Source organism: Ambystoma mexicanum (genome assembly GCF_040938575.1).
Source record: "Ambystoma mexicanum isolate Mex_15411 chromosome 12 unlocalized genomic scaffold, UKY_AmexF1_1 Mex_chr12_unloc.1, whole genome shotgun sequence".
NCBI classification, from domain to species: domain Eukaryota; kingdom Metazoa; phylum Chordata; class Amphibia; order Caudata; family Ambystomatidae; genus Ambystoma; species Ambystoma mexicanum.
This window is the reverse complement of record NW_027182322.1, coordinates 16,011,116-16,035,683: the sequence shown is the minus strand read 5'-3', so window position 1 is coordinate 16,035,683 and position 24,568 is coordinate 16,011,116. Positions and strand designations below refer to the sequence as shown.

Sequence of the window (24,568 nt, the reverse complement as noted above, 5' to 3'; positions counted from 1 at the left end):
GCAACATTTGTGGGCTTTCGGCTGGAGGAATTCCTGCGCGAAATGGTGCTATCTCATTTTTGGTGTTTGAAGACATACATATATATATATATATATATATATTTATTTATTTTTTCTCCATAACTACACTTCTCAAATCTGGGGCATCTATCCGAGATGGCCGTGTCACATTATGTGATGTCTCAGGCACCAACGTGATGAGATCGACCTGGCGCTTTAACTTTGTCATTGTAAGTAGTAAGATGTAATTTGGCAGTTGTCATGTTTTTTCATATGCACTACTGCAAACCCCTTTCCTTACTTAGCCCACTCCCTCCTGAAGCTTTTAGGTGTGATGAGGAAGTGTCCTCTCAGCGGGGATGTAGCTCAGTTGTAGAGCGCATGCTTTGCATGTATGAGGACCCGGGGCATTTCCACTTGTTTCTCTTTTTGACTGTCAAATGATCTCTATCCACTAGATGGCCCTTTGAGCACAGTAATCCTCTGGTGGAAATCTTCCCCTGGAAGTCATCTCTTATGGAGAAGCAAAATGCACACTGCTTCAGTGTGACCATGTGGTTTTCCATTCTTGCTCCAGTTTTCCCTGCTCTTTTGCTAGTGCTTCACTCGGCAGAATGTTTTGACCAGAAGAGTTCTCCCTGAAAATTATGTCTGCAGGACAGACACACTGCATACCGAGGGGATGTAGCTCAGTGGTAGAGCACTTGTTTTGCATGTATGAGGCCCCGGGTCCAATCCCTGGCATCTCCAATTGTTTCCCTTTTTTTGACTGTCATATGGTCTCTGTCCACTAGATGGCTCTTTGAGCACGGTAATCCTCTGGTGGAATACTTCCCCTGGAAGTCATCTCTTATGGAGAAGCATAATGCACACTGCTTCAGTGTGACCATGTGCTTTTCCAGTCTTGCTCCCGTTTTCCCTGGTCTTTTGCTAGTGCTTCAGTTGGCAGCATACTTTGACCGGAAGAATTCTCCCAGGAAAAGATGTCTGCAGGACAGACTCACCGCACACCAAGGGGATGTAGCTCAGTGGTAGAGCGCATGCTTCGCATGTATGAGGTCCCGGGTTCAATCCCCGGCATCTCCATTTGCATAAACTTCAGTGTGATTTTGTCCCGGTTATTTTGTATTTCACACTGCAACTCGGGCCATGATTATAGGATCATCGACATTCATATCTATTTGTCTGAGAAAACGCTGGTGCCCGTATCGCAAACCTGCCTGTAATATATCAGTGAGGTTTGCGTCCCTGCCAGTGTCAACATCCTGTATGCCTTCACAATCACTACAAATAGAAATGCACAGAGAGTACCATCACACCACAGTTTTAACCGTGCAGAATCGTGAAAGGATTGGCATTGCCTTGCGTTTCTTTTCAGTCGATTGTTTTGGTTCCGAATGTATAGCTCCACCATTGTACCTTTGTAGCATATGATGGCTAGCTTTAAAAATAATTTGTTTTCACTGGATGTGGCCACAGATGTACCTCTGTTGTCAACCTAAGTTGATCAGGTTCTGTAACTTGTTAGTTTTGAGCTGGAATATCCTACCAGCTCTGCTGCTGGGGCCTATCTCCGGCTTCTAAAAGCAAAAGCCTTGAACATATTGATATTTTTCATTAGTTGATCAGGGGGATTGCAGGGGGGGGGCAGCTTTTCTGCATGTTTCTATGGACAACCAGAAACAGGTGGCTCTAAAATGAAGTCCGCCATTTGGAAACTCAAATTCGACAGTTACCATCAGTTCTGGGCGCTGTTAGTCCCAAGCAGCCAGCCAGCATCTGGTAGATTTCATAGGTCCTTGCTGGCAGCGGGGATGTAACTCAGTGGTAGAGCACCTGCTTTGGAAGTATGAGGCCACAGGTTCGATCCCCGGCATCTCCATATGATATGTTTCTTCAAGTGTGGGCTTTTTCCTGTACATGGGAATTAGGATGATGTGGTCTTTTGCCATACTAAATCCTGTTGCTGAACGTCTTCTCTTTGGAGCCGATGATTGTGGACATGCACGGTGCACCATGCTTCAGTGTGATGTCTGCTTTTTTCATTGGAAGCCTGTTAGCCTGATCTCTTACCGGGATGACACAGAGCAGACTCGTTCAGACAGAGGGGCATTGGCTGAGAATAGTGTCTCCACCGGTCCCCCTGCTAGGCAGTGGTATCATTCTGAGGTGCTGTGCACGCTCACCAACTATCACCCCCTCTGACCTTTCCCACCGCAGAACACCCTGAATGCATTCAGCGGGTTATGCTTCATTCTAGGGCTGCAATGGATCGCCTAGTGGCAAAACCAATGGAAGCACCATTGACCTTCCGCAGAATTCCACTGCTTGTCTGCCTAGAGAAGCGACATCTGCCGAGTGTGCTAGGGACACTCATGACGGCAGAGCTATAGAGTGGTGGGTCCACGTTGCTTTCCACTAGCCAGCAAATACAGAAGGACATCCGAAAGAGGTGTCAGTCTATCTAGCAACATTTGTGGGCTTTCGGCTGGAGGAATTCCTGCGCGAAATGGTGCTATCTCATTTTTGGTGTTTGAAGACATACATATATATATATATATATATATATTTATTTATTTTTTCTCCATAACTACACTTCTCAAATCTGGGGCATCTATCCGAGATGGCCGTGTCACATTATGTGATGTCTCAGGCACCAACGTGATGAGATCGACCTGGCGCTTTAACTTTGTCATTGTAAGTAGTAAGATGTAATTTGGCAGTTGTCATGTTTTTTCATATGCACTACTGCAAACCCCTTTCCTTACTTAGCCCACTCCCTCCTGAAGCTTTTAGGTGTGATGAGGAAGTGTCCTCTCAGCGGGGATGTAGCTCAGTTGTAGAGCGCATGCTTTGCATGTATGAGGACCCGGGGCATTTCCACTTGTTTCTCTTTTTGACTGTCAAATGATCTCTATCCACTAGATGGCCCTTTGAGCACAGTAATCCTCTGGTGGAAATCTTCCCCTGGAAGTCATCTCTTATGGAGAAGCAAAATGCACACTGCTTCAGTGTGACCATGTGGTTTTCCATTCTTGCTCCAGTTTTCCCTGCTCTTTTGCTAGTGCTTCACTCGGCAGAATGTTTTGACCAGAAGAGTTCTCCCTGAAAATTATGTCTGCAGGACAGACACACTGCATACCGAGGGGATGTAGCTCAGTGGTAGAGCACTTGTTTTGCATGTATGAGGCCCCGGGTCCAATCCCTGGCATCTCCAATTGTTTCCCTTTTTTTGACTGTCATATGGTCTCTGTCCACTAGATGGCTCTTTGAGCACGGTAATCCTCTGGTGGAATACTTCCCCTGGAAGTCATCTCTTATGGAGAAGCATAATGCACACTGCTTCAGTGTGACCATGTGCTTTTCCAGTCTTGCTCCCGTTTTCCCTGGTCTTTTGCTAGTGCTTCAGTTGGCAGCATACTTTGACCGGAAGAATTCTCCCAGGAAAAGATGTCTGCAGGACAGACTCAACGCACACCAAGGGGATGTAGCTCAGTGGTAGAGCGCATGCTTCGCATGTATGAGGTCCCGGGTTCAATCCCCGGCATCTCCATTTGCATAAACTTCAGTGTGATTTTGTCCCGGTTATTTTGTATTTCACACTGCAACTCGGGCCATGATTATAGGATCATCGACATTCATATCTATTTGTCTGAGAAAACGCTGGTGCCCGTATCGCAAACCTGCCTGTAATATATCAGTGAGGTTTGCGTCCCTGCCAGTGTCAACATCCTGTATGCCTTCACAATCACTACAAATAGAAATGCACAGAGAGTACCATCACACCACAGTTTTAACCGTGCAGAATCGTGAAAGGATTGGCATTGCCTTGCGTTTCTTTTCAGTCGATTGTTTTGGTTCCGAATGTATAGCTCCACCATTGTACCTTTGTAGCATATGATGGCTAGCTTTAAAAATAATTTGTTTTCACTGGATGTGGCCACAGATGTACCTCTGTTGTCAACCTAAGTTGATCAGGTTCTGTAACTTGTTAGTTTTGAGCTGGAATATCCTACCAGCTCTGCTGCTGGGGCCTATCTCCGGCTTCTAAAAGCAAAAGCCTTGAACATATTGATATTTTTCATTAGTTGATCAGGGGGATTGCAGGGGGGGGGCAGCTTTTCTGCATGTTTCTATGGACAACCAGAAACAGGTGGCTCTAAAATGAAGTCCGCCATTTGGAAACTCAAATTCGACAGTTACCATCAGTTCTGGGCGCTGTTAGTCCCAAGCAGCCAGCCAGCATCTGGTAGATTTCATAGGTCCTTGCTGGCAGCGGGGATGTAACTCAGTGGTAGAGCACCTGCTTTGGAAGTATGAGGCCACAGGTTCGATCCCCGGTATCTCCATATGATATGTTTCTTCAAGTGTGGGCTTTTTCCTGTACATGGGAATTAGGATGATGTGGTCTTTTGCCATACTAAATCCTGTTGCTGAACGTCTTCTCTTTGGAGCCGATGATTGTGGACATGCACGGTGCACCATGCTTCAGTGTGATGTCTGCTTTTTTCATTGGAAGCCTGTTAGCCTGATCTCTTACCGGGATGACACAAAGCAGACTCGTTCATACAGAGGGGCATTGGCTGAGAATAGTGTCTCCACCGGTCCCCCTGCTAGGCAGTGGTATCATTCTGAGGTGCTGTGCACGCTCACCAACTATCACCCCCTCTGACCTTTCCCACCGCAGAACACCCTGAATGCATTCAGCGGGTTATGCTTCATTCTAGCGCTGCAATGGATCGCCTAGTGGCAAAACCAATGGAAGCACCATTGACCTTCCGCAGAATTCCACTGCTTGTCTGCCTAGAGAAGCGACATCTGCCGAGTGTGCTAGGGACACTCATGACGGCAGAGCTATAGAGTGGTTGGTCCACTTTGCTTTCCACTAGCCAGCAAATACAGAAGGACATCCGAAAGAGGTGTCAGTCTATCTAGCAACATTTGTGGGCTTTCGGCTGGAGGAATTCCTGCGCGAAATGGTGCTATCTCATTTTTGGTGTTTGAAGACATACATATATATATATATATATATATATATTTATTTATTTTTTCTCCATAACTACACTTCTCAAATCTGGGGCATCTATCCGAGATGGCCGTGTCACATTATGTGATGTCTCAGGCACCAACGTGATGAGATCGACCTGGCGCTTTAACTTTGTCATTGTAAGTAGTAAGATGTAATTTGGCAGTTGTCATGTTTTTTCATATGCACTACTGCAAACCCCTTTCCTTACTTAGCCCACTCCCTCCTGAAGCTTTTAGGTGTGATGAGGAAGTGTCCTCTCAGCGGGGATGTAGCTCAGTTGTAGAGCGCATGCTTTGCATGTATGAGGACCCGGGGCATTTCCACTTGTTTCTCTTTTTGACTGTCAAATGATCTCTATCCACTAGATGGCCCTTTGAGCACAGTAATCCTCTGGTGGAAATCTTCCCCTGGAAGTCATCTCTTATGGAGAAGCAAAATGCACACTGCTTCAGTGTGACCATGTGGTTTTCCATTCTTGCTCCAGTTTTCCCTGCTCTTTTGCTAGTGCTTCACTCGGCAGAATGTTTTGACCAGAAGAGTTCTCCCTGAAAATTATGTCTGCAGGACAGACACACTGCATACCGAGGGGATGTAGCTCAGTGGTAGAGCACTTGTTTTGCATGTATGAGGCCCCGGGTCCAATCCCTGGCATCTCCAATTGTTTCCCTTTTTTTGACTGTCATATGGTCTCTGTCCACTAGATGGCTCTTTGAGCACGGTAATCCTCTGGTGGAATACTTCCCCTGGAAGTCATCTCTTATGGAGAAGCATAATGCACACTGCTTCAGTGTGACCATGTGCTTTTCCAGTCTTGCTCCCGTTTTCCCTGGTCTTTTGCTAGTGCTTCAGTTGGCAGCATACTTTGACCGGAAGAATTCTCCCAGGAAAAGATGTCTGCAGGACAGACTCACCGCACACCAAGGGGATGTAGCTCAGTGGTAGAGCGCATGCTTCGCATGTATGAGGTCCCGGGTTCAATCCCCGGCACCTCCATTTGCATAAACTTCAGTGTGATTTTGTCCCGGTTATTTTGTATTTCACACTGCAACTCGGGCCATGATTATAGGATCATTGACATTCATATCTATTTGTCTGAGAAAACGCTGGTGCCCGTATCGCAAACCTGCCTGTAATATATCAGTGAGGTTTGCGTCCCTGCCAGTGTCAACATCCTGTATGCCTTCACAATCACTACAAATAGAAATGCACAGAGAGTACCATCACACCACAGTTTTAACTGTGCAGAATCGTGAAAGGATTGGCATTGCCTTGCGTTTCTTTTCAGTCGATTGTTTTGGTTCCGAATTTATAGCTCCACCATTGTACCTTTGTAGCATATGATGGCTAGCTTTAAAAATAATTTGTTTTCACTGGATGTGGCCACAGATGTACCTCTGTTGTCAACCTAAGTTGATCAGGTTCTGTAACTTGTTAGTTTTGAGCTGGAATATCCTACCAGCTCTGCTGCTGGGGCCTATCTCCGGCTTCTAAAAGCAAAAGCCTTGAACATATTGATATTTTTCATTAGTTGATCAGGGGGATTGCAGGGGGGGGCAGCTTTTCTGCATGTTTCTATGGACAACCAGAAACAGGTGGCTCTAAAATGAAGTCCGCCATTTGGAAACTCCAATTCGACAGTTACCATCAGTTCTGGGCGCTGTTAGTCCCAAGCAGCCAGCCAGCATCTGGTAGATTTCATAGGTCCTTGCTGGCAGCGGGGATGTAACTCAGTGGTAGAGCACCTGCTATGGAAGTATGAGGCCACAGGTTCGATCCCCGGCGTCTCCATATGACATGTTTCTTCAAGTGTGGGCTTTTTCCTGTACATGGGAATTAGGATGATGTGGTCTTTTGCCATACTAAATCCTGTTGCTGAACGTCTTCTCTTTGGAGCCGATGATTGTGGACATGCACGGTGCACCATGCTTCAGTGTGATGTCTGCTTTTTTCATTGGAAGCCTGTTAGCCTGATCTCTTACCGGGATGACACAAAGCAGACTCGTTCAGACAGAGGGGCATTGGCTGAGAATAGTGTCTCCACCGGTCCCCCTGCTAGGCAGTGGTATCATTCTGAGGTGCTGTGCACGCTCACCAACTATCACCCCCTCTGACCTTTCCCACCGCAGAACACCCTGAATGCATTCAGCGGGTTATGCTTCATTCTAGGGCTGCAATGGATCGCCTAGTGGCAAAACCAATGGAAGCACCATTGACCTTCCGCAGAATTCCACTGCTTGTCTGCCTAGAGAAGCGACATCTGCCGAGTGTGCTAGGGACACTCATGACGGCAGAGCTATAGAGTGGTGGGTCCACTTTGCTTTCCACTAGCCAGCAAATACAGAAGGACATCCGAAAGAGGTGTCAGTCTATCTAGCAACATTTGTGGGCTTTCGGCTGGAGGAATTCCTGCGCGAAATGGTGCTATCTCATTTTTGGTGTTTGAAGACATACATATATATATATATATATATATATATATATATTTATTTATTTTTTCTCCATAACTACACTTCTCAAATCTGGGGCATCTATCCGAGATGGCCGTGTCACATTATGTGATGTCTCAGGCACCAACGTGATGAGATCGACCTGGCGCTTTAACTTTGTCATTGTAAGTAGTAAGATGTAATTTGGCAGTTGTCATGTTTTTTCATATGCACTACTGCAAACCCCTTTCCTTACTTAGCCCACTCCCTCCTGAAGCTTTTAGGTGTGATGAGGAAGTGTCCTCTCAGCGGGGATGTAGCTCAGTTGTAGAGCGCATGCTTTGCATGTATGAGGACCCGGGGCATTTCCACTTGTTTCTCTTTTTGACTGTCAAATGATCTCTATCCACTAGATGGCCCTTTGAGCACAGTAATCCTCTGGTGGAAATCTTCCCCTGGAAGTCATCTCTTATGGAGAAGCAAAATGCACACTGCTTCAGTGTGACCATGTGGTTTTCCATTCTTGCTCCAGTTTTCCCTGCTCTTTTGCTAGTGCTTCACTCGGCAGAATGTTTTGACCAGAAGAGTTCTCCCTGAAAATTATGTCTGCAGGACAGACACACTGCATACCGAGGGGATGTAGCTCAGTGGTAGAGCACTTGTTTTGCATGTATGAGGCCCCGGGTCCAATCCCTGGCATCTCCAATTGTTTCCCTTTTTTTGACTGTCATATGGTCTCTGTCCACTAGATGGCTCTTTGAGCACGGTAATCCTCTGGTGGAATACTTCCCCTGGAAGTCATCTCTTATGGAGAAGCATAATGCACACTGCTTCAGTGTGACCATGTGCTTTTCCAGTCTTGCTCCCGTTTTCCCTGGTCTTTTGCTAGTGCTTCAGTTGGCAGCATACTTTGACCGGAAGAATTCTCCCAGGAAAAGATGTCTGCAGGACAGACTCACCGCACACCAAGGGGATGTAGCTCAGTGGTAGAGCGCATGCTTCGCATGTATGAGGTCCCGGGTTCAATCCCCGGCACCTCCATTTGCATAAACTTCAGTGTGATTTTGTCCCGGTTATTTTGTATTTCACACTGCAACTCGGGCCATGATTATAGGATCATCGACATTCATATCTATTTGTCTGAGAAAACGCTGGTGCCCGTATCGCAAACCTGCCTGTAATATATCAGTGAGGTTTGCGTCCCTGCCAGTGTCAACATCCTGTATGCCTTCACAATCACTACAAATAGAAATGCACAGAGAGTACCATCACACCACAGTTTTAACTGTGCAGAATCGTGAAAGGATTGGCATTGCCTTGCGTTTCTTTTCAGTCGATTGTTTTGGTTCCGAATTTATAGCTCCACCATTGTACCTTTGTAGCATATGATGGCTAGCTTTAAAAATAATTTGTTTTCACTGGATGTGGCCACAGATGTACCTCTGTTGTCAACCTAAGTTGATCAGGTTCTGTAACTTGTTAGTTTTGAGCTGGAATATCCTACCAGCTCTGCTGCTGGGGCCTATCTCCGGCTTCTAAAAGCAAAAGCCTTGAACATATTGATATTTTTCATTAGTTGATCAGGGGGATTGCAGGGGGGGGCAGCTTTTCTGCATGTTTCTATGGACAACCAGAAACAGGTGGCTCTAAAATGAAGTCCGCCATTTGGAAACTCCAATTCGACAGTTACCATCAGTTCTGGGCGCTGTTAGTCCCAAGCAGCCAGCCAGCATCTGGTAGATTTCATAGGTCCTTGCTGGCAGCGGGGATGTAACTCAGTGGTAGAGCACCTGCTATGGAAGTATGAGGCCACAGGTTCGATCCCCGGCGTCTCCATATGACATGTTTCTTCAAGTGTGGGCTTTTTCCTGTACATGGGAATTAGGATGATGTGGTCTTTTGCCATACTAAATCCTGTTGCTGAACGTCTTCTCTTTGGAGCCGATGATTGTGGACATGCACGGTGCACCATGCTTCAGTGTGATGTCTGCTTTTTTCATTGGAAGCCTGTTAGCCTGATCTCTTACCGGGATGACACAAAGCAGACTCGTTCAGACAGAGGGGCATTGGCTGAGAATAGTGTCTCCACCGGTCCCCCTGCTAGGCAGTGGTATCATTCTGAGGTGCTGTGCACGCTCACCAACTATCACCCCCTCTGACCTTTCCCACCGCAGAACACCCTGAATGCATTCAGCGGGTTATGCTTCATTCTAGGGCTGCAATGGATCGCCTAGTGGCAAAACCAATGGAAGCACCATTGACCTTCCGCAGAATTCCACTGCTTGTCTGCCTAGAGAAGCGACATCTGCCGAGTGTGCTAGGGACACTCATGACGGCAGAGCTATAGAGTGGTGGGTCCACTTTGCTTTCCACTAGCCAGCAAATACAGAAGGACATCCGAAAGAGGTGTCAGTCTATCTAGCAACATTTGTGGGCTTTCGGCTGGAGGAATTCCTGCGCGAAATGGTGCTATCTCATTTTTGGTGTTTGAAGACATACATATATATATATATATATATATATATATATATATATTTATTTATTTTTTCTCCATAACTACACTTCTCAAATCTGGGGCATCTATCCGAGATGGCCGTGTCACATTATGTGATGTCTCAGGCACCAACGTGATGAGATCGACCTGGCGCTTTAACTTTGTCATTGTAAGTAGTAAGATGTAATTTGGCAGTTGTCATGTTTTTTCATATGCACTACTGCAAACCCCTTTCCTTACTTAGCCCACTCCCTCCTGAAGCTTTTAGGTGTGATGAGGAAGTGTCCTCTCAGCGGGGATGTAGCTCAGTTGTAGAGCGCATCCTTTCATGTATGAGGACCCGGGGCATTTCCACTTGTTTCTCTTTTTGACTGTCAAATGATCTCTATCCACTAGATGGCCCTTTGAGCACAGTAATCCTCTGGTGGAAATCTTCCCCTGGAAGTCATCTCTTATGGAGAAGCAAAATGCACACTGCTTCAGTGTGACCATGTGGTTTTCCATTCTTGCTCCAGTTTTCCCTGCTCTTTTGCTAGTGCTTCACTCGGCAGAATGTTTTGACCAGAAGAGTTCTCCCTGAAAATTATGTCTGCAGGACAGACACACTGCATACCGAGGGGATGTAGCTCAGTGGTAGAGCACTTGTTTTGCATGTATGAGGCCCCGGGTCCAATCCCTGGCATCTCCAATTGTTTCCCTTTTTTTGACTGTCATATGGTCTCTGTCCACTAGATGGCTCTTTGAGCACGGTAATCCTCTGGTGGAATACTTCCCCTGGAAGTCATCTCTTATGGAGAAGCATAATGCACACTGCTTCAGTGTGACCATGTGCTTTTCCAGTCTTGCTCCCGTTTTCCCTGGTCTTTTGCTAGTGCTTCAGTTGGCAGCATACTTTGACCGGAAGAATTCTCCCAGGAAAAGATGTCTGCAGGACAGACTCACCGCACACCAAGGGGATGTAGCTCAGTGGTAGAGCGCATGCTTCGCATGTATGAGGTCCCGGGTTCAATCCCCGGCACCTCCATTTGCATAAACTTCAGTGTGATTTTGTCCCGGTTATTTTGTATTTCACACTGCAACTCGGGCCATGATTATAGGATCATCGACATTCATATCTATTTGTCTGAGAAAACGCTGGTGCCCGTATCGCAAACCTGCCTGTAATATATCAGTGAGGTTTGCGTCCCTGCCAGTGTCAACATCCTGTATGCCTTCACAATCACTACAAATAGAAATGCACAGAGAGTACCATCACACCACAGTTTTAACCGTGCAGAATCGTGAAAGGATTGGCATTGCCTTGCGTTTCTTTTCAGTCGATTGTTTTGGTTCCGAATGTATAGCTCCACCATTGTACCTTTGTAGCATATGATGGCTAGCTTTAAAAATAATTTGTTTTCACTGGATGTGGCCACAGATGTACCTCTGTTGTCAACCTAAGTTGATCAGGTTCTGTAACTTGTTAGTTTTGAGCTGGAATATCCTACCAGCTCTGCTGCTGGGGCCTATCTCCGGCTTCTAAAAGCAAAAGCCTTGAACATATTGATATTTTTCATTAGTTGATCAGGGGGATTGCAGGGGGGGGCAGCTTTTCTGCATGTTTCTATGGACAACCAGAAACAGGTGGCTCTAAAATGAAGTCCGCCATTTGGAAACTCCAATTCGACAGTTACCATCAGTTCTGGGCGCTGTTAGTCCCAAGCAGCCAGCCAGCATCTGGTAGATTTCATAGGTCCTTGCTGGCAGCGGGGATGTAACTCAGTGGTAGAGCACCTGCTTTGGAAGTATGAGGCCACAGGTTCGATCCCCGGCGTCTCCATATGACATGTTTCTTCAAGTGTGGGCTTTTTCCTGTACATGGGAATTAGGATGATGTGGTCTTTTGCCATACTAAATCCTGTTGCTGAACGTCTTCTCTTTGGAGCCGATGATTGTGGACATGCACGGTGCACCATGCTTCAGTGTGATGTCTGCTTTTTTCATTGGAAGCCTGTTAGCCTGATCTCTTACCGGGATGACACAAAGCAGACTCGTTCAGACAGAGGGGCATTGGCTGAGAATAGTGTCTCCACCGGTCCCCCTGCTAGGCAGTGGTATCATTCTGAGGTGCTGTGCACGCTCACCAACTATCACCCCCTCTGACCTTTCCCACCGCAGAACACCCTGAATGCATTCAGCGGGTTATGCTTCATTCTAGGGCTGCAATGGATCGCCTAGTGGCAAAACCAATGGAAGCACCATTGACCTTCCGCAGAATTCCACTGCTTGTCTGCCTAGAGAAGCGACATCTGCCGAGTGTGCTAGGGACACTCATGACGGCAGAGCTATAGAGTGGTGGGTCCACTTTGCTTTCCACTAGCCAGCAAATACAGAAGGACATCCGAAAGAGGTGTCAGTCTATCTAGCAACATTTGTGGGCTTTCGGCTGGAGGAATTCCTGCGCGAAATGGTGCTATCTCATTTTTGGTGTTTGAAGACATATATATATATATATATATATATATATTTATTTATTTTTTCTCCATAACTACACTTCTCAAATCTGGGGCATCTATCCGAGATGGCCGTGTCACATTATGTGATGTCTCAGGCACCAACGTGATGAGATCGACCTGGCGCTTTAACTTTGTCATTGTAAGTAGTAAGATGTAATTTGGCAGTTGTCATGTTTTTTCATATGCACTACTGCAAACCCCTTTCCTTACTTAGCCCACTCCCTCCTGAAGCTTTTAGGTGTGATGAGGAAGTGTCCTCTCAGCGGGGATGTAGCTCAGTTGTAGAGCGCATGCTTTGCATGTATGAGGACCCGGGGCATTTCCACTTGTTTCTCTTTTTGACTGTCAAATGATCTCTATCCACTAGATGGCCCTTTGAGCACAGTAATCCTCTGGTGGAAATCTTCCCCTGGAAGTCATCTCTTATGGAGAAGCAAAATGCACACTGCTTCAGTGTGACCATGTGGTTTTCCATTCTTGCTCCAGTTTTCCCTGCTCTTTTGCTAGTGCTTCACTCGGCAGAATGTTTTGACCAGAAGAGTTCTCCCTGAAAATTATGTCTGCAGGACAGACACACTGCATACCGAGGGGATGTAGCTCAGTGGTAGAGCACTTGTTTTGCATGTATGAGGCCCCGGGTCCAATCCCTGGCATCTCCAATTGTTTCCCTTTTTTTGACTGTCATATGGTCTCTGTCCACTAGATGGCTCTTTGAGCACGGTAATCCTCTGGTGGAATACTTCCCCTGGAAGTCATCTCTTATGGAGAAGCATAATGCACACTGCTTCAGTGTGACCATGTGCTTTTCCAGTCTTGCTCCCGTTTTCCCTGGTCTTTTGCTAGTGCTTCAGTTGGCAGCATACTTTGACCGGAAGAATTCTCCCAGGAAAAGATGTCTGCAGGACAGACTCACCGCACACCAAGGGGATGTAGCTCAGTGGTAGAGCGCATGCTTCGCATGTATGAGGTCCCGGGTTCAATCCCCGGCATCTCCATTTGCATAAACTTCAGTGTGATTTTGTCCCGGTTATTTTGTATTTCACACTGCAACTCGGGCCATGATTATAGGATCATCGACATTCATATCTATTTGTCTGAGAAAACGCTGGTGCCCGTATCGCAAACCTGCCTGTAATATATCAGTGAGGTTTGCGTCCCTGCCAGTGTCAACATCCTGTATGCCTTCACAATCACTACAAATAGAAATGCACAGAGAGTACCATCACACCACAGTTTTAACCGTGCAGAATCGTGAAAGGATTGGCATTGCCTTGCGTTTCTTTTCAGTCGATTGTTTTGGTTCCGAATGTATAGCTCCACCATTGTACCTTTGTAGCATATGATGGCTAGCTTTAAAAATAATTTGTTTTCACTGGATGTGGCCACAGATGTACCTCTGTTGTCAACCTAAGTTGATCAGGTTCTGTAACTTGTTAGTTTTGAGCTGGAATATCCTACCAGCTCTGCTGCTGGGGCCTATCTCCGGCTTCTAAAAGCAAAAGCCTTGAACATATTGATATTTTTCATTAGTTGATCAGGGGGATTGCAGGGGGGGGGCAGCTTTTCTGCATGTTTCTATGGACAACCAGAAACAGGTGGCTCTAAAATGAAGTCCGCCATTTGGAAACTCAAATTCGACAGTTACCATCAGTTCTGGGCGCTGTTAGTCCCAAGCAGCCAGCCAGCATCTGGTAGATTTCATAGGTCCTTGCTGGCAGCGGGGATGTAACTCAGTGGTAGAGCACCTGCTTTGGAAGTATGAGGCCACAGGTTCGATCCCCGGCATCTCCATATGATATGTTTCTTCAAGTGTGGGCTTTTTCCTGTACATGGGAATTAGGATGATGTGGTCTTTTGCCATACTAAATCCTGTTGCTGAACGTCTTCTCTTTGGAGCCGATGATTGTGGACATGCACGGTGCACCATGCTTCAGTGTGATGTCTGCTTTTTTCATTGGAAGCCTGTTAGCCTGATCTCTTACCGGGATGACACAAAGCAGACTCGTTCAGACAGAGGGGCATTGGCTGAGAATAGTGTCTCCACCGGTCCCCCTGCTAGGCAGTGGTATCATTCTGAGGTGCTGTGCACGCTCACCAACTATCACCCCCTCTGACCTTTCCCACCGCAGAACACCCTGAATGCATTCAGCAGGTTATGCTTCATTCTAGGGCTGCAATGGATCGCCTAGTGGCAAAACCAATGGAAGCACCATTGACCTTCCGCAGAATTCCACTGCTTGTCTGCCTAGAGAAGCGACATCTGCCGAGTGTGCTAGGGACACTCATGACGGCAGAGCTATAGAGTGGTGGGTCCACTTTGCTTTCCACTAGCCAGCAAATACAGAAGGACATCCGAAAGAGGTGTCAGTCTATCTAGCAACATTTGTGGGCTTTCGGCTGGAGGAATTCCTGCGCGAAATGGTGCTATCTCATTTTTGGTGTTTGAAGACATACATATATATATATATATATATATATTTATTTATTTTTTCTCCATAACTACACTTCTCAAATCTGGGGCATCTATCCGAGATGGCCGTGTCACATTATGTGATGTCTCAGGCACCAACGTGATGAGATCGACCTGGCGCTTTAACTTTGTCATTGTAAGTAGTAAGATGTAATTTGGCAGTTGTCATGTTTTTTCATATGCACTACTGCAAACCCCTTTCCTTACTTAGCCCACTCCCTCCTGAAGCTTTTAGGTGTGATGAGGAAGTGTCCTCTCAGCGGGGATGTAGCTCAGTTGTAGAGCGCATGCTTTGCATGTATGAGGACCCGGGGCATTTCCACTTGTTTCTCTTTTTGACTGTCAAATGATCTCTATCCACTAGATGGCCCTTTGAGCACAGTAATCCTCTGGTGGAAATCTTCCCCTGGAAGTCATCTCTTATGGAGAAGCAAAATGCACACTGCTTCAGTGTGACCATGTGGTTTTCCATTCTTGCTCCAGTTTTCCCTGCTCTTTTGCTAGTGCTTCACTCGGCAGAATGTTTTGACCAGAAGAGTTCTCCCTGAAAATTATGTCTGCAGGACAGACACACTGCATACCGAGGGGATGTAGCTCAGTGGTAGAGCACTTGTTTTGCATGTATGAGGCCCCGGGTCCAATCCCTGGCATCTCCAATTGTTTCCCTTTTTTTGACTGTCATATGGTCTCTGTCCACTAGATGGCTCTTTGAGCACGGTAATCCTCTGGTGGAATACTTCCCCTGGAAGTCATCTCTTATGGAGAAGCATAATGCACACTGCTTCAGTGTGACCATGTGCTTTTCCAGTCTTGCTCCCGTTTTCCCTGGTCTTTTGCTAGTGCTTCAGTTGGCAGCATACTTTGACCGGAAGAATTCTCCCAGGAAAAGATGTCTGCAGGACAGACTCACCGCACACCAAGGGGATGTAGCTCAGTGGTAGAGCGCATGCTTCGCATGTATGAGGTCCCGGGTTCAATCCCCGGCATCTCCATTTGCATAAACTTCAGTGTGATTTTGTCCCGGTTATTTTGTATTTCACACTGCAACTCGGGCCATGATTATAGGATCATCGACATTCATATCTATTTGTCTGAGAAAACGCTGGTGCCCGTATCGCAAACCTGCCTGTAATATATCAGTGAGGTTTGCGTCCCTGCCAGTGTCAACATCCTGTATGCCTTCACAATCACTACAAATAGAAATGCACAGAGAGTACCATCACACCACAGTTTTAACCGTGCAGAATCGTGAAAGGATTGGCATTGCCTTGCGTTTCTTTTCAGTCGATTGTTTTGGTTCCGAATGTATAGCTCCACCATTGTACCTTTGTAGCATATGATGGCTAGCTTTAAAAATAATTTGTTTTCACTGGATGTGGCCACAGATGTACCTCTGTTGTCAACCTAAGTTGATCAGGTTCTGTAACTTGTTAGTTTTGAGCTGGAATATCCTACCAGCTCTGCTGCTGGGGCCTATCTCCGGCTTCTAAAAGCAAAAGCCTTGAACATATTGATATTTTTCATTAGTTGATCAGGGGGATTGCAGGGGGGGGGCAGCTTTTCTGCATGTTTCTATGGACAACCAGAAACAGGTGGCTCTAAAATGAAGTCCGCCATTTGGAAACTCAAATTCGACAGTTACCATCAGTTCTGGGCGCTGTTAGTCCCAAGCAGCCAGCCAGCATCTGGTAGATTTCATAGGTCCTTGCTGGCAGCGGGGATGTAACTCAGTGGTAGAGCACCTGCTTTGGAAGTATGAGGCCACAGGTTCGATCCCCGGCATCTCCATATGATATGTTTCTTCAAGTGTGGGCTTTTTCCTGTACATGGGAATTAGGATGATGTGGTCTTTTGCCATACTAAATCCTGTTGCTGAACGTCTTCTCTTTGGAGCCGATGATTGTGGACATGCACGGTGCACCATGCTTCAGTGTGATGTCTGCTTTTTTCATTGGAAGCCTGTTAGCCTGATCTCTTACCGGGATGACACAGAGCAGACTCGTTCAGACAGAGGGGCATTGGCTGAGAATAGTGTCTCCACCGGTCCCCCTGCTAGGCAGTGGTATCATTCTGAGGTGCTGTGCACGCTCACCAACTATCACCCCCTCTGACCTTTCCCACCGCAGAACACCCTGAATGCATTCAGCGGGTTATGCTTCATTCTAGGGCTGCAATGGATCGCCTAGTGGCAAAACCAATGGAAGCACCATTGACCTTCCGCAGAATTCCACTGCTTGTCTGCCTAGAGAAGCGACATCTGCCGAGTGTGCTAGGGACACTCATGACGGCAGAGCTATAGAGTGGTGGGTCCACGTTGCTTTCCACTAGCCAGCAAATACAGAAGGACATCCGAAAGAGGTGTCAGTCTATCTAGCAACATTTGTGGGCTTTCGGCTGGAGGAATTCCTGCGCGAAATGGTGCTATCTCATTTTTGGTGTTTGAAGACATACATATATATATATATATATATATATTTATTTATTTTTTCTCCATAACTACACTTCTCAAATCTGGGGCATCTATCCGAGATGGCCGTGTCACATTATGTGATGTCTCAGGCACCAACGTGATGAGATCGACCTGGCGCTTTAACTTTGTCATTGTAAGTAGTAAGATGTAATTTGGCAGTTGTCATGTTTTTTCATATGCACTACTGCAAACCCCTTTCCTTACTTAGCCCACTCCCTCCTGAAGCTTTTAGGTGTGATGAGGAAGTGTCCTCTCAGCGGGGATGTAGCTCAGTTGTAGAGCGCATGCTTTGCATGTATGAGGACCCGGGGCATTTCCACTTGTTTCTCTTTTTGACTGTCAAATGATCTCTATCCACTAGATGGCCCTTTGAGCACAGTAATCCTCTGGTGGAAATCTTCCCCTGGAAGTCATCTCTTATGGAGAAGCAAAATGCACACTGCTTCAGTGTGACCATGTGGTTTTCCATTCTTGCTCCAGTTTTCCCTGCTCTTTTGCTAGTGCTTCACTCGGCAGAATGTTTTGACCAGAAGAGTTCTCCCTGAAAATTATGTCTGCAGGACAGACACACTGCATACCGAGGGGATGTAGCTCAGTGGTAGAGCACTTGTTTTGCATGTATGAGGCCCCGGGTCCAATCCCTGGCATCTCCAATTGTTTCCCTTTTTTTGACTGTCATATGGTCTCTGTCCACTAGATGGCTCTTTGAGCACGGTAATCCTCTGGTGGAATACTTCCCCTGGAAGTCATCTCTTATGGAGAAGCATAATGCACACTGCTTCAGTGTGACCATGTGCTTTTCCAGTCTTGCTCCCGTTTTCCCTGGTCTTTTGCTAGTGCTTCAGTTGGCAGCATACTTTGACCGGAAGAATTCTCCCAGGAAAAGATGTCTGCAGGACAGACTCAACGCACACCAAGGGGATGTAGCTCAGTGGTAGAGCGCATGCTTCGCATGTATGAGGTCCCGGGTTCAATCCCCGGCATCTCCATTTGCATAAACTTCAGTGTGATTTTGTCCCGGTTATTTTGTATTTCACACTGCAACTCGGGCCATGATTATAGGATCATCGACATTCATATCTATTTGTCTGAGAAAACGCTGGTGCCCGTATCGCAAACCTGCCTGTAATATATCAGTGAGGTTTGCGTCCCTGCCAGTGTCAACATCCTGTATGCCTTCACAATCACTACAAATAGAAATGCACAGAGAGTACCATCACACCACAGTTTTAACCGTGCAGAATCGTGAAAGGATTGGCATTGCCTTGCGTTTCTTTTCAGTCGATTGTTTTGGTTCCGAATGTATAGCTCCACCATTGTACCTTTGTAGCATATGATGGCTAGCTTTAAAAATAATTTGTTTTCACTGGATGTGGCCACAGATGTACCTCTGTTGTCAACCTAAGTTGATCAGGTTCTGTAACTTGTTAGTTTTGAGCTGGAATATCCTACCAGCTCTGCTGCTGGGGCCTATCTCCGGCTTCTAAAAGCAAAAGCCTTGAACATATTGATATTTTTCATTAGTTGATCAGGGGGATTGCAGGGGGGGGGCAGCTTTTCTGCATGTTTCTATGGACAACCAGAAACAGGTGGCTCTAAAATGAAGTCCGCCATTTGGAAACTCAAATTCGACAGTTACCATCAGTTCTGGGCGCTGTTAGTCCCAAGCAGCCAGCCAGCATCTGGTAGATTTCATAGGTCCTTGCTGGCAGCGGGGATGTAACTCAGTGGTAGAGCACCTGCTTTGGAAGTATGAGGCCACAGGTTCGATCCCCGGTATCTCCATATGATATGTTTCTTCAAGTGTGGGCTTTTTCCTGTACATGGGAATTAGGATGATGTGGTCTTTTGCCATACTAAATCCTGTTGCTGAACGTCTTCTCTTTGGAGCCGATGATTGTGGACATGCACGGTGCACCATGCTTCAGTGTGATGTCTGCTTTTTTCATTGGAAGCCTGTTAGCCTGATCTCTTACCGGGATGACACAAAGCAGACTCGTTCATACAGAGGGGCATTGGCTGAGAATAGTGTCTCCACCGGTCCCCCTGCTAGGCAGTGGTATCATTCTGAGGTGCTGTGCACGCTCACCAACTATCACCCCCTCTGACCTTTCCCACCGCAGAACACCCTGAATGCATTCAGCGGGTTATGCTTCATTCTAGCGCTGCAATGGATCGCCTAGTGGCAAAACCAATGGAAGCACCATTGACCTTCCGCAGAATTCCACTGCTTGTCTGCCTAGAGAAGCGACATCTGCCGAGTGTGCTAGGGACACTCATGACGGCAGAGCTATAGAGTGGTTGGTCCACTTTGCTTTCCACTAGCCAGCAAATACAGAAGGACATCCGAAAGAGGTGTCAGTCTATCTAGCAACATTTGTGGGCTTTCGGCTGGAGGAATTCCTGCGCGAAATGGTGCTATCTCATTTTTGGTGTTTGAAGACATACATATATATATATATATATATATATATTTATTTATTTTTTCTCCATAACTACACTTCTCAAATCTGGGGCATCTATCCGAGATGGCCGTGTCACATTATGTGATGTCTCAGGCACCAACGTGATGAGATCGACCTGGCGCTTTAACTTTGTCATTGTAAGTAGTAAGATGTAATTTGGCAGTTGTCATGTTTTTTCATATGCACTACTGCAAACCCCTTTCCTTACTTAGCCCACTCCCTCCTGAAGCTTTTAGGTGTGATGAGGAAGTGTCCTCTCAGCGGGGATGTAGCTCAGTTGTAGAGCGCATGCTTTGCATGTATGAGGACCCGGGGCATTTCCACTTGTTTCTCTTTTTGACTGTCAAATGATCTCTATCCACTAGATGGCCCTTTGAGCACAGTAATCCTCTGGTGGAAATCTTCCCCTGGAAGTCATCTCTTATGGAGAAGCAAAATGCACACTGCTTCAGTGTGACCATGTGGTTTTCCATTCTTGCTCCAGTTTTCCCTGCTCTTTTGCTAGTGCTTCACTCGGCAGAATGTTTTGACCAGAAGAGTTCTCCCTGAAAATTATGTCTGCAGGACAGACACACTGCATACCGAGGGGATGTAGCTCAGTGGTAGAGCACTTGTTTTGCATGTATGAGGCCCCGGGTCCAATCCCTGGCATCTCCAATTGTTTCCCTTTTTTTGACTGTCATATGGTCTCTGTCCACTAGATGGCTCTTTGAGCACGGTAATCCTCTGGTGGAATACTTCCCCTGGAAGTCATCTCTTATGGAGAAGCATAATGCACACTGCTTCAGTGTGACCATGTGCTTTTCCAGTCTTGCTCCCGTTTTCCCTGGTCTTTTGCTAGTGCTTCAGTTGGCAGCATACTTTGACCGGAAGAATTCTCCCAGGAAAAGATGTCTGCAGGACAGACTCACCGCACAACAAGGGGATGTAGCTCAGTGGTAGAGCGCATGCTTCGCATGTATGAGGTCCCGGGTTCAATCCCCGGCACCTCCATTTGCATAAACTTCAGTGTGATTTTGTCCCGGTTATTTTGTATTTCACACTGCAACTCGGGCCATGATTATAGGATCATTGACATTCATATCTATTTGTCTGAGAAAACGCTGGTGCCCGTATCGCAAACCTGCCTGTAATATATCAGTGAGGTTTGCGTCCCTGCCAGTGTCAACATCCTGTATGCCTTCACAATCACTACAAATAGAAATGCACAGAGAGTACCATCACACCACAGTTTTAACTGTGCAGAATCGTGAAAGGATTGGCATTGCCTTGCGTTTCTTTTCAGTCGATTGTTTTGGTTCCGAATTTATAGCTCCACCATTGTACCTTTGTAGCATATGATGGCTAGCTTTAAAAATAATTTGTTTTCACTGGATGTGGCCACAGATGTACCTCTGTTGTCAACCTAAGTTGATCAGGTTCTGTAACTTGTTAGTTTTGAGCTGGAATATCCTACCAGCTCTGCTGCTGGGGCCTATCTCCGGCTTCTAAAAGCAAAAGCCTTGAACATATTGATATTTTTCATTAGTTGATCAGGGGGATTGCAGGGGGGGGCAGCTTTTCTGCATGTTTCTATGGACAACCAGAAACAGGTGGCTCTAAAATGAAGTCCGCCATTTGGAAACTCCAATTCGACAGTTACCATCAGTTCTGGGCGCTGTTAGTCCCAAGCAGCCAGCCAGCATCTGGTAGATTTCATAGGTCCTTGCTGGCAGCGGGGATGTAACTCAGTGGTAGAGCACCTGCTATGGAAGTATGAGGCCACAGGTTCGATCCCCGGCGTCTCCATATGACATGTTTCTTCAAGTGTGGGCTTTTTCCTGTACATGGGAATTAGGATGATGTGGTCTTTTGCCATACTAAATCCTGTTGCTGAACGTCTTCTCTTTGGAGCCGATGATTGTGGACATGCACGGTGCACCATGCTTCAGTGTGATGTCTGCTTTTTTCATTGGAAGCCTGTTAGCCTGATCTCTTACCGGGATGACACAAAGCAGACTCGTTCAGACAGAGGGGCATTGGCTGAGAATAGTGTCTCCACCGGTCCCCCTGCTAGGCAGTGGTATCATTCTGAGGTGCTGTGCACGCTCACCAACTATCACCCCCTCTGACCTTTCCCACCGCAGAACACCCTGAATGCATTCAGCGGGTTATGCTTCATTCTAGGGCTGCAATGGATCGCCTAGTGGCAAAACCAATGGAAGCACCATTGACCTTCCGCAGAATTCCACTGCTTGTCTGCCTAGAGAAGCGACATCTGCCGAGTGTGCTAGGGACACTCATGACGGCAGAGCTATAGAGTGGTGGGTCCACTTTGCTTTCCACTAGCCAGCAAATACAGAAGGACATCCGAAAGAGGTGTCAGTCTATCTAGCAACATTTGTGGGCTTTCGGCTGGAGGAATTCCTGCGCGAAATGGTGCTATCTCATTTTTGGTGTTTGAAGACATACATATATATATATATATATATATATATATATATTTATTTATTTTTTCTCCATAACTACACTTCTCAAATCTGGGGCATCTATCCGAGATGGCCGTGTCACATTATGTGATGTCTCAGGCACCAACGTGATGAGATCGACCTGGCGCTTTAACTTTGTCATTGTAAGTAGTAAGATGTAATTTGGCAGTTGTCATGTTTTTTCATATGCACTACTGCAAACCCCTTTCCTTACTTAGCCCACTCCCTCCTGAAGCTTTTAGGTGTGATGAGGAAGTGTCCTCTCAGCGGGGATGTAGCTCAGTTGTAGAGCGCATGCTTTGCATGTATGAGGACCCGGGGCATTTCCACTTGTTTCTCTTTTTGACTGTCAAATGATCTCTATCCACTAGATGGCCCTTTGAGCACAGTAATCCTCTGGTGGAAATCTTCCCCTGGAAGTCATCTCTTATGGAGAAGCAAAATGCACACTGCTTCAGTGTGACCATGTGGTTTTCCATTCTTGCTCCAGTTTTCCCTGCTCTTTTGCTAGTGCTTCACTCGGCAGAATGTTTTGACCAGAAGAGTTCTCCCTGAAAATTATGTCTGCAGGACAGACACACTGCATACCGAGGGGATGTAGCTCAGTGGTAGAGCACTTGTTTTGCATGTATGAGGCCCCGGGTCCAATCCCTGGCATCTCCAATTGTTTCCCTTTTTTTGACTGTCATATGGTCTCTGTCCACTAGATGGCTCTTTGAGCACGGTAATCCTCTGGTGGAATACTTCCCCTGGAAGTCATCTCTTATGGAGAAGCATAATGCACACTGCTTCAGTGTGACCATGTGCTTTTCCAGTCTTGCTCCCGTTTTCCCTGGTCTTTTGCTAGTGCTTCAGTTGGCAGCATACTTTGACCGGAAGAATTCTCCCAGGAAAAGATGTCTGCAGGACAGACTCACCGCACACCAAGGGGATGTAGCTCAGTGGTAGAGCGCATGCTTCGCATGTATGAGGTCCCGGGTTCAATCCCCGGCACCTCCATTTGCATAAACTTCAGTGTGATTTTGTCCCGGTTATTTTGTATTTCACACTGCAACTCGGGCCATGATTATAGGATCATCGACATTCATATCTATTTGTCTGAGAAAACGCTGGTGCCCGTATCGCAAACCTGCCTGTAATATATCAGTGAGGTTTGCGTCCCTGCCAGTGTCAACATCCTGTATGCCTTCACAATCACTACAAATAGAAATGCACAGAGAGTACCATCACACCACAGTTTTAACTGTGCAGAATCGTGAAAGGATTGGCATTGCCTTGCGTTTCTTTTCAGTCGATTGTTTTGGTTCCGAATTTATAGCTCCACCATTGTACCTTTGTAGCATATGATGGCTAGCTTTAAAAATAATTTGTTTTCACTGGATGTGGCCACAGATGTACCTCTGTTGTCAACCTAAGTTGATCAGGTTCTGTAACTTGTTAGTTTTGAGCTGGAATATCCTACCAGCTCTGCTGCTGGGGCCTATCTCCGGCTTCTAAAAGCAAAAGCCTTGAACATATTGATATTTTTCATTAGTTGATCAGGGGGATTGCAGGGGGGGGCAGCTTTTCTGCATGTTTCTATGGACAACCAGAAACAGGTGGCTCTAAAATGAAGTCCGCCATTTGGAAACTCCAATTCGACAGTTACCATCAGTTCTGGGCGCTGTTAGTCCCAAGCAGCCAGCCAGCATCTGGTAGATTTCATAGGTCCTTGCTGGCAGCGGGGATGTAACTCAGTGGTAGAGCACCTGCTATGGAAGTATGAGGCCACAGGTTCGATCCCCGGCGTCTCCATATGACATGTTTCTTCAAGTGTGGGCTTTTTCCTGTACATGGGAATTAGGATGATGTGGTCTTTTGCCATACTAAATCCTGTTGCTGAACGTCTTCTCTTTGGAGCCGATGATTGTGGACATGCACGGTGCACCATGCTTCAGTGTGATGTCTGCTTTTTTCATTGGAAGCCTGTTAGCCTGATCTCTTACCGGGATGACACAAAGCAGACTCGTTCAGACAGAGGGGCATTGGCTGAGAATAGTGTCTCCACCGGTCCCCCTGCTAGGCAGTGGTATCATTCTGAGGTGCTGTGCACGCTCACCAACTATCACCCCCTCTGACCTTTCCCACCGCAGAACACCCTGAATGCATTCAGCGGGTTATGCTTCATTCTAGGGCTGCAATGGATCGCCTAGTGGCAAAACCAATGGAAGCACCATTGACCTTCCGCAGAATTCCACTGCTTGTCTGCCTA

The 24,568-nt window shown here is 46.5% G+C and overlaps 10 non-coding genes across 10 annotated transcripts; all 10 read left to right on the top strand.

Moving 5' to 3' along the window:
• Positions 1-1,014: 1,014 nt before the first annotated feature.
• Positions 1,015-1,086, top strand: TRNAA-CGC (transfer RNA alanine (anticodon CGC)). Its single transcript has one exon. It is a non-coding gene; the product is annotated as a tRNA-Ala (tRNA).
• Positions 1,087-3,481: 2,395 nt separating this feature from the next.
• TRNAA-CGC (transfer RNA alanine (anticodon CGC)) lies at positions 3,482-3,553 on the top strand. Its single transcript has one exon. It is a non-coding gene; the product is annotated as a tRNA-Ala (tRNA).
• A 2,397-nt stretch (positions 3,554-5,950) lies between these two features.
• Positions 5,951-6,022, top strand: TRNAA-CGC (transfer RNA alanine (anticodon CGC)). The gene has a single exon. It is a non-coding gene; the product is annotated as a tRNA-Ala (tRNA).
• A 2,402-nt stretch (positions 6,023-8,424) lies between these two features.
• TRNAA-CGC (transfer RNA alanine (anticodon CGC)) lies at positions 8,425-8,496 on the top strand. The gene has a single exon. It is a non-coding gene; the product is annotated as a tRNA-Ala (tRNA).
• A 2,405-nt stretch (positions 8,497-10,901) lies between these two features.
• Positions 10,902-10,973, top strand: TRNAA-CGC (transfer RNA alanine (anticodon CGC)). The gene has a single exon. It is a non-coding gene; the product is annotated as a tRNA-Ala (tRNA).
• Positions 10,974-13,367: 2,394 nt separating this feature from the next.
• Positions 13,368-13,439, top strand: TRNAA-CGC (transfer RNA alanine (anticodon CGC)). Its single transcript has one exon. It is a non-coding gene; the product is annotated as a tRNA-Ala (tRNA).
• Positions 13,440-15,834: 2,395 nt separating this feature from the next.
• Positions 15,835-15,906, top strand: TRNAA-CGC (transfer RNA alanine (anticodon CGC)). Its single transcript has one exon. It is a non-coding gene; the product is annotated as a tRNA-Ala (tRNA).
• A 2,395-nt stretch (positions 15,907-18,301) lies between these two features.
• On the top strand, positions 18,302-18,373 carry TRNAA-CGC (transfer RNA alanine (anticodon CGC)). The gene has a single exon. It is a non-coding gene; the product is annotated as a tRNA-Ala (tRNA).
• Positions 18,374-20,770: 2,397 nt separating this feature from the next.
• On the top strand, positions 20,771-20,842 carry TRNAA-CGC (transfer RNA alanine (anticodon CGC)). The gene has a single exon. It is a non-coding gene; the product is annotated as a tRNA-Ala (tRNA).
• A 2,402-nt stretch (positions 20,843-23,244) lies between these two features.
• Positions 23,245-23,316, top strand: TRNAA-CGC (transfer RNA alanine (anticodon CGC)). Its single transcript has one exon. It is a non-coding gene; the product is annotated as a tRNA-Ala (tRNA).
• The last annotated feature ends 1,252 nt before the right edge of the window (positions 23,317-24,568 follow it).